The sequence below is a fragment of the Belonocnema kinseyi genome, chromosome 8, assembly GCF_010883055.1.
Source record: "Belonocnema kinseyi isolate 2016_QV_RU_SX_M_011 chromosome 8, B_treatae_v1, whole genome shotgun sequence".
NCBI lineage: Eukaryota > Metazoa > Arthropoda > Insecta > Hymenoptera > Cynipidae > Belonocnema > Belonocnema kinseyi.
Genome location: NC_046664.1, coordinates 71,350,776 through 71,360,229, shown reverse-complemented (window position 1 = coordinate 71,360,229; position 9,454 = coordinate 71,350,776).

Below are 9,454 nucleotides of genomic sequence, written 5' to 3'. Positions count from 1 at the left end.
ATTTGCAAGTGAATTATTTTTACTGGAAATGTTACAAATTTAGAAGCTTTTTAAATTGAATTTAATTATACAATACACACATTCATTTTATTTCGATTTATAACATTTCAGTAGAATCGTTAAAAGTTCGATCACCTGGATTGTTATAAATTATAGTGAGTAAATGGGACGAGACGAGAGACATAATTGAAAAACAAGGCTGACTTGGCTTGACCATCATCTAATTGTTTCGCTCCTCAGTTTCTCGCCTTGAAAGTTAATCTCGTGCTAGGAACCGTTTTTTACATTTTTCAAGATAACTCAATGCTAAGTGACAACCTAGACACCAAATTTCACCAGAATTAAATTTTATTTTACTCCTTGAAAGAATAAAAATGCGAGGATATTTGCAATTAATCACTGTTGGAAAGGTCAACTTTTCGTTGATTTCTATTCACTAATTATATTAATATTCTTCAAGGAAAATAATTTTAAAAATTATTATTAATTATTATAATTATTTGTTAGTTTGGTTTAACGACACAAGTGAGAAATTAAAATTCACTATTAAATTAGCACAATGAAATAAAATCAATTTCCTAGATTTACTACTTTTAATAGAGAAAACAAAATACCGACTACATCAGCTAAATGGTGATTCTCGACTTGTTGAAATGTTGAATGTTAAGCACATAAGGGAGGTTTGACGCCGAGACACTTGATGCGGTCGAGTCTACATCCAAACTCGTCTGCCGATAACCGGCTGTTCTTAAGATTTTCGGTTTTCTGCAGTTTTCTATGTCTCTGAACAATTGTTCAAGCGAATGCGGGCGCTTCTAATAAAAATCTGACTGCAGAGAGTAGACAGCAGATTTTTTAAAATTGAAACACCCAACAGTATTGATAACGTAGTTATCGAAAGTTTGAGCGCGTCTAGCGTGTACGACTGTTGGTTCTCGCGCTTCGCGCTCAGTAATGTATTAATCTCTCGCTACGTGCTCGTTCTTTATATTCCCTACTCATTTGTGCACATATCCTTTAAAATTAAAGGACAAAGAATCGACAACTGGAATTTGGTAATTGAACATTTTCTTTTGTTAAAGCTCTTTCGGTTGTAACGAACACATTATCACCATGTGTCTCGTTCTTCGCAATTTAATAAAATTTCTCCAAAATTTCAAATGTATGTTATAATTATTTCTGGACTGTGGGCTGGTGTTGACTATTCAGATATCGTAAAATAATGTACAAATTATATTAGTCATGATTACTTTAATATTTGCTCCTTATTTTGCACTAATTTTTATTCTCAGCTATCCTGAAAAATCTGTAATTTTAATAAATATATATTAATTAAATTCATAATATTCATTGGTATTGAAACACACGTATTTTCATTATCTTTTTTTTCTAATTAAAAAAGTGCGCATCCTATACAAAAAAATAACAATTTTGTTATTAAACATTTTATTGCAACTTGTCTCGTTTTTTCATTAATTTATTTTATCTATTTACAATAATATTTCTTATGATTTAAATTAAAAATACGAATTCTATCTTAAAGTGACTAAACAAATTTGTAGATATAAAGGCTAACAATTTTGTTAAATAAAGTGTTACTGTAGCTTGTATCGTTTCTCCAAAGTTACTTATTAATTTTTAATTTATTTCTATAACAAGAGCTTATAAAAAAAAATTTAGATCTTTTTTGGTTGAACAACTTTTGTCTTTTAATTTTTTTCTCTCTTGCGTCGTTTTTCCAAAAATTTAACTTTTTTAATTTGAATGTTATTCTTGACAATTAAAACGAAAACTACGGCATCCTCTCAAAAAATTACTTATGACAAATTTGTTGCTCTTTTGTGGCAGAGCAACTTTTGTCTAGTCATTTTTTTCATACCTTGTATCGATTTTCCAAAAATTTAATTTGGAAAAAAATGTACTGTTGTTTTTTTACGAATAAAGTAAAAACTACGCTTCCTATGAAGAAGTAGTCAATGACAAACTTGTAGATCTCTTTTGAGTCCACAGTTTTTATCAAATCACCATTTGTCTTATTTTGTATAGTTTAAGAACAAATAAAATTTTTTATTAAGTTTTTGCTGTCAAAATTGGAATTTTCTATTTTTGAAGAAAATTTAAAAAAATTCTTATGATAATCTTGTATGGCATTCAAAATCAAAATCTTTCTTTTTTAATTTTTATAATAGTGTGCGTTATTCGGCTTAAAATTTGTATTTTCGTGTTTTCCCCATGAAGTAAGCTTTGTGCTGGTAAAATTTCCAAACATTTTTTATTCATTTAGTCAAACCTGTCTAAATTTAAAAATGTTTCATCAAATATCCTAAGCAATCTTCCGGATATGTGTCTGTATGTGGATGTCACACTTTTTTGTGAACACGATAACTTGAAAACGATTGCAGATGAAATTAATGAAATTTGGAGGACTTATTTTTGCCACTAATATCTTTAAACTGACCGAAGGATTTCAAAAAAAAATTTATTACATTTTTTAAATCGCTTAATAATAATTCAAAAATCGGTTTTTTATAGTAAAACTTTTTTATTTAACATAATTCAAAATTGATAAAAGAATAAAAACAAATTCCTTGGTTTTAGACGAATTGATTGATCTATAGTATTAATACATTTTATGAAAAAGTAAGGAAGTTATCGTCATTTATATTATACTTAAAATAAATTTTTATCCTACTAATTTTGTCATTCTCACGATTTAAAGTTGATGCGAGAATAAAAAAGATGTTTTGATTCGAGACGAGTCATTGACCTATAATATTGATACATGTTATTGAACAGTAAGGAAGTTATCGTCATTTACATTATATTTAAAATCGGTTTTGTAATAAAAATGTTTTTATTCTGAAATTTAAAGTCTATGCGAGAATAGAAAAGATTTGTTCATTCGAGAGGAATCTATTGACCTATAATATTAATACATTTTAATAAAGAGTAAGTAATTTATCGTAATTTATATTATTTTTAATATCGATTTTTATAGTAACAATTTTTTTATTCTCACAATTTAAAGTTGATGCGAGAATAAAAAAAATGTATTGATTCGAGACGAATCGATTGACCTATTACACATTTCATAATACATTTAATTGAACAGTAAGGAAGATAGTAATAGAAGATGGTAAATAGATAATGCAGAATATTTGAAAAAACGTTTTTTTATGGTAAAACTTTTTTCTTCAACATTCAAAGTTGATGCAAAAATATAAAAGATTCCATGGTTCGAGGCGAATCGATTGACCTATAATATTAATACATTTTATTGAAAAGTAAAGAAGTTATCGTCAGTTATATTATATTTGAAATCGGTTTTTATAATAAAAATATTTTCATTATCACAATTTGAACTTGATGCAAGCATAGAAAAGATGTGTTAATTCGAGACGAATCGATTGACCTATAATATTAATACGTTTTATTAAAGAGTATGGAAGTTATCGTCATTAATATTACATTTAAAATCGATTTTTATAGTAAACATTTTTTCATTATCACAATTTAAACTTGATGCAAGCATAGAAAAGATGTGTTGATTCGATACTAATCGATTGACCTATGATATTAGTAGATTTTATTAAAGAATAAAGAAGTGATCGTCATTTATATTATATTTAAAATCGGTTTTTATAGTAAAAACTTCTTTATTCTCACAATTTAAAGTTTATTCGAGAATAGAAAAGATGTGTTGATTCAAGAGGAATCGATAGACCTATAAAATCAATACATTTTAATGAACAGTAAGGAAGCTATGCTTATGCAGAATATTTGAAAAAGCGGTTTTTTATAGATAAACTTTTTTCTTTAACATAATTCAAAGTTGATGCAAAAATAAAAAAGATTCTTTGGTTCGGGACGAATCGATTGACCTATAATATTGCTACCTTTTATTAAACAGTGAGGAAGCTATAGTAATGAATCAGATTTGAAAACCCGATTTTTTATAATAAAACGTTTTTCTTTAACATATCTCAAAGTTGATGCAAAAATAAAAAAAGATCTTTGGTTCGAGACGAATCGATTGATCTATAATATTAATATATTTTAATAAAGAGCAAGGAAGTTATCGCCATTGCTGTTATATTTAAAATCGGTTTGTATCGTAAAAAAATCCTTCATTCTCACAATTTAAAATTGTTGCGAGAATAGAAAAAATGTGCTTATTCGAGAAGAATCGATTGACCTATAATAATCATACGTTTTATTGAACAGTGAGGAAGTTATGGTAATGCATAAAATTTGCAAACACGATTTTTTATAGTAAATATTTTTTCATAACATATTAAACGTTACTACAAAAATAGAGAAGATTCCTTGGTTCGAGGCGAATCGATTGACCTATAATATTAATACACTTTATTGAAGAGTAAGAAAATTGTTCTTATTTATAATATTTGATGTCTCTATTTAAAGAAGGGCACTCCATATAAAGGCTTCAAAAAATGCAGTTTTTTTATTGCCTAAATTTATCGTTTTAAACCTGTAGAATACGATGCGGTTAGTGATTTTGGTCAATTCTCAAAAATGACGTCACACTTCTGCTTCGCTCGGAGTCATGATCCAACAAACCAATCCGACGAGCCAATCCGATGCTCAAATTAGTGTTCTGAGCCGGCTATATTACTTTGAGAACGGTAATGAGAATGACAATATTACCGAGATTATAACCGTGAAATAAATTCTCTGAGAATTTATGAGAATCTCAAAATTTATTTTAATTAGTAGAAAATTGAATTTTTTCGTTTACTTTTCGGTTGAAAATTCAACTCTTTTTTTTTAAGTTTGGTCTTTATTATTTTAAAGTTTACCTGCTTTAGCAGAAATTAAATCTTTTTTGGATAAAAATGCAACTTTTTCGTAGAGCATTCAACTATTTTGTTAAAAATTAATCCTTTTTGTTTGGAAAAATTATACTTTTTGGATTGAAAATTCAATTTTTTTTGTAGAAACTTATTTTTTTTACAAAAATTCAATTTTAATATTACTGAGTTAACTGGAATCTTTTTTGGATGAAAACTCAACTTTTTTTGTAATACAAACTTCTTCTGCTTTGAGATCAATTTCATATTTTTTGATGAAAATGCAACCATTTGCTAGAGAATTCAACACATTTGTTAAAAAGTCATCCTTTTTGGTTAAAAATTCGTTTTTTTATTGAAAATTCAATTTTTTTGGTAGATGATTATTTCTTGTTAAAATATTCTATTTTACGACTTTTTGGAAAATTTATCTTTTTGATTTAAAATTTCATCTGTTATAGAAGAAATTTCATTTTTTGTATGAAAATGCAACTTTTTGGTTAAAAATCATTCTTCTTTGCTTAATAAATCAACTAATTTGTTTAAAACATTTGGTTGAATCGCTTTGTTAAGATATCACTGTTTCTGTTAAAGATTGATATTTTAAGTTGAAAAGTTATCTCATTGATTAAAAGTTTAATTATCTTGTTATGAATTAATCTTTTTTCATTGAAAATTCATTTACTTGGGTCACAGTTAAACTACATTGTGAAATTTTTTCTATTGAAGGCTTATGTCTCGTTGAAAATTTAACTGTTTAGTGGATAATACTTCTTTTCTTTTTAGAATTAATTTTTTAATAGAAAATAGAACTTTTCCATTCTTTAAGAATGATATTTTTTAGTTTGAAATTTCCTTTTTTTTTAGTCAAAATGCATCAGTTTCGTGTAAAATTAATCTTTTGTTTGAAAATTAAATTTATGTAAAGAAAACTTGTCTTCTGGTTTGAAGATTCAATAATTTAGATAAACTTTTACTTATTTTTCGAGTGAAAAATATTTATTTGTTGGATATTCGTCTTTTTGGGTTTAAAATTATTTTCTTTTGTTGTATAAATTTCATTCATTTTTTTAAATTAAAATATAAATTATGACACGTTTTCGTTGGTAACTTGTCTTTTTGGTTTGAATATTTATCTATTATGTTAAAAATCCTGAATATGTGCAAATTTGAGCGCACATACTGCGCGCGAATGTTGGTTCTCGCCCTTCGCGCTCTATAATTTATTTATCTTTCGCTTTGCGCTCGGATCTTGTATTTCCTCTACATTTTTGCACAGGCTTTCAAATGAAAGGTTAAAACTTCTGAAACTGTAATTTGATGATCGTGAATTATCTTTGGTTAAAGCTCTTTCGGCTTTAACGAATACACTCTCAACGCGTACACAGCCGGAAATATTATACAGGGTGTCTAAGAAGTCTCGGGACGGTTGGATATTTCCTCAGATAAAATATTTTTCAATAAAGTGAAGGTCATTCCTGAAGTAAATTTCAACGAGGAATTCAATGGTGACCTTTATTTTGAGCATGAAGTTGACCTTCATGGCTTTTTGAAGGTCAACTTTGTTTTTTTAAATGGAAACCCCTTTTTTACATCTGCAATCGATAGAGCGGAAAATTCTACGTTCAGGTACGTACCGAAGTCATAGGTCAATTGTAACTTTCAAGGTCAGTTAGAGGTTATTTGAAATTACAGTTTTCCAAGAGGTCAGTGCAATTCCTGAAGTAAATTTCAACGAGAAATTCATTGGTGAGCTCTGTATTTATCTTGGTGATGATCTTCAAGAGTTTTTCAAGGGTTTTTCCAAGCAGTTTACGTTTACGTTTAGCATTACCCCGGAACAACGACGTGAACATTAGTAAATTCTGTTCCCTTTGGGATGCTTGATTAGCGTGAGTCCCCTTGACCCTCACGTTTCGGGGTGCTTGATTAGCGTGAGTTCCCTTGCCTCTCACGCTTCAGTGAAAATGTTTGAACGGAAAACCTTGAGCTTCTTGACAAAAGGCCATGCGATTGTAAAAATGAGTTACAGCATTACGAATCATCTCCCTATCAATAAAAGTAGCCTGTTGCAGAAGATGATTCTGCAATTCGTCTAAGCTTTGCGGTTGCGTTGAGTATACTTTGCTCTTTAAATAACAACGAAGAAAATAGTCGAGAGGCGTCAGATCAGGATATCTAGCAGGCCACTCGATTTCACCCCTTCTTCCAATCTACCTTTGAGGGAACTAAGTATCCAAATATTCTCAAACCTCCCTATCTTTTGTGGAAATTGTATGTGACTCTCCAACATCCAATTAGGATTTGTGTTGGACCAATATCTACATGCCTGTTAACTTCACCCTTTAAAGTGAAAGTAGATTCATCTGAAAATACTGTATTGTACAAGAAAAGAGGATCTCTATCAATTCTATCCATCATAATTTCACAAAATTCAACCCGACGATCAGGATCGTCTTCATTGAGCTCTTGTACCAGATGAACTTTGTAAGGATGGAAATTAATGCTTTTTAAAATATTTCGCACTGTCTCAGGAGCAAAGTCACGCTTATCACTAGCTCGACGTAAGCTAAGGTGTGGGTTTTCAACAAATGATTGGGCTATGTCTATCTGCATCTCCTCAGATCCTGCAGATTTTGGCCGACCAGTTCTCTGAAGGTCCTTGATAGTTCCATGATTCATAAAACGTCTTACAGTTCTTTCAATTGTTGATTTCGAGACAGGATTTAATCCTTCTCCATTACGAAAAGTGCAATTAAAAAGTAAGCGAACTTGATCATAAGATCGAACTCGATTTCCCCAACCAAGCATCATTAATACAGATACCCTCTCTCGTTCCGAAACTTTAGCTTGCGTCATAATAATCTTTTAGCGAAATATAGTGAGTATGTACTCGTAATACGTAAATTTAGTTAGGAACACACGAACACCTGAAACTTTTAATGAAAAATTTCTTTATGATTTTACAATATTCAACACGCTGTAACCAAGATCAATACAGAGCTCACCAATGAATTTCTCGTTGAAATTTACTTCAGGAATTACACTAACCTCTTGGAAAACTTTGTTAATTTCACATAAACTCTAACTGACCTTGAACGTTACAATTGACCTATGACTTGAGTACGTACCTGAACGTGAAATTTTCCTCTCTATCGATTGCAGATGTAAAAAAAGCGGGTTTCCATTTAAAAAAACAAAGTTGACCTTCAAAAAACCATGAAGGTCAACTTCAAGGTCAAAATGAAGGTCGCCATTAAATTCCTCGTTGAAATTTGCTCCAGGAATCATACTGACCTCTTGGAAAACTTTGTTAATTTCAAATAACCTCTAACTGACCTTGAACGTTATAATTGACCTATGACTTGGGTACGTACTGGAACGTAGAATTTTCCGCTCTATCGATTACAGATGTAAAAAAAGGAGTTTCCATTTTAAAAAACAAAGTTGACCTTCAAAAAGCCATGAAGGTCAACTTCAAGGTCAAAATGAATGTCAACATTGAATTCCGCGTTGAAATTTACTTGAGGTAGCCTTCACTTTTTTGAAAAATATTTTACCTGAGGAAATATCCAACCGTCCCGCAACTCTTTAGATACCCTGTATATACTTTATATATCGATAGGTGCTGCGAAGAATAGGCTATCTTTTCGTTCCCGTTCAGAATTAGGCTAACTTCATTTTGCAAAGTTTCAGGCCGAATCATTAACGTGTTATTTTTCGAAACATTTGCAACTAATTCCTATAACTTCAGATTCCTATAACTTTCAAAACAAGTAATTTTAAAAGATTTTTATTTATTTTACACTTATACGTGCTTACTAAATTTCATACAAAATGAAGTTAGCCTATTTCTTAACGGTAACGAAAAGATAGCCTATTCTTCGTAGACCCTAGAGTTCCTTTAGGGAGAGTTGTGTCACGTTACCCCCTCCACTAGCCGTCGCGAGACCGAAATCGGAAATACGAAACAAAGCGCGAAACATTTGATTTATAGTCAAAAAGAGGTTATAAGTCATTATATATTTTAGTGTAGTGATTGTTTTGAAAATAAGCTTTTTCAATGAAGAATATAAAGAAAACTGACTCTTCTATGCCAATAAATCTACGTTTGATACTTTCGAGGAAATGGAACAAATATTCAGATCATTGCACCCGGTTATACAAAATTGCTCTTTCTTCTAAAAATTTGTAATCAAACTAAATTAAAGAAAAAAGATATTGAAAATAAATATGCTAGTAAAAGCATAGGTATGCTCATTAGGGTGGCTCAAAAAGGGTTTTATTTTTTAGAGGTCAACGATCCCCCTAATTTCATTCCAAATCCGAAAAAAAAAATTCCGTCATTTTTTATTCTTTTATTTTTCAATTTAAAAGGTGCCGGTTTTGAATTGAAGTTTCCCATGTAAAATGAATGGGGAAAAATAGCTACAGGCCACCATACTTTCCCGTCACAATTTTCCAAACCCTAAAAAATTATTCCAAAAACTCAAAAAAGTTATTTTTCCGCATTCATTTTACATGGGAAACTTCAATTCAAAACCGGCACCTTTTAAATTGAAAAATAAAAGAATAAAAATATAGGGAATTTCTTTTTTCGGATTTGGAATGAAATTAGGGGGATCGTTGACCTCTAAAAGTGT